Raw genomic sequence first — 830 nt, forward strand, 5'->3', positions numbered from 1 at the left:
GGGGTGCAGAACTATTATGCACACATAAAAGTTCTGGTTTCTTTGTGCTCTGCTGTGTTCTGAAAGCTTTTCGTTAATTAGTCTTATTAGCCTTCACTGGAAGTCAAATGCCAGATAATAACCTTCTGTCTTGTTAAGTGGAGCCATTTTAACTAAAGCAAGGCTTAAAGTTGGATTAAATTTTCTCCCAACTGTTTGCTATTTCTCTACAAGTTCTCTTAAAACACTGGTTACACACTAAGAAGGCTCTCAGCACCCTGCATAATATGCATCATAAACCAGTAACCTCCAGAAGGGTGTCAACTTATTCAAAATCATTGCTATCCTGAGTTTCTGAAAAGAACCATTTCATATCTTCCAAATTTTCTTGATCATTAAGATCCAACCAGACTGCCAGGATTCTAAATCCCATTATGTAATATCTTATTTGCCTCTGTTGCCTCATTATAAAATGAGGGTAAAAATCCTACCTACCTGTTGGATTGTTGTAAGAATTAACTGGCACATAATAAGCACTCCAAAAATGCTGGCTATTATACTATTATTTTTATCATTTTTCTTCTTATTCATGCTGGTTCTTTTACCTGGAACATACTCACCATTTTCCTTTATCTAGTAATTCTCACTAATTTTCAGAGCTCAGCTCATTTCAACGATCGCTCTCTCAGTGAGGTCTTCCTTGGCCACCCTCTTCTCCCTCCAATTTTTAATTCTTCTTCATCACATTCCCTTAGTTCTCACCCTAATTGTAATATGTGATTGATTTAGAATCCACTGTTTACCCTTCTGCCTGGAGTGCTCTTCCCCCAAAGCCAACTGCCCTCTTTCCC

The sequence above is a fragment of the Lipotes vexillifer genome, unplaced genomic scaffold (assembly GCF_000442215.2).
Source record: "Lipotes vexillifer unplaced genomic scaffold, Lipotes_vexillifer_v1.1 scaffold56, whole genome shotgun sequence".
Taxonomy (NCBI): Eukaryota; Metazoa; Chordata; class Mammalia; order Artiodactyla; family Lipotidae; genus Lipotes; species Lipotes vexillifer.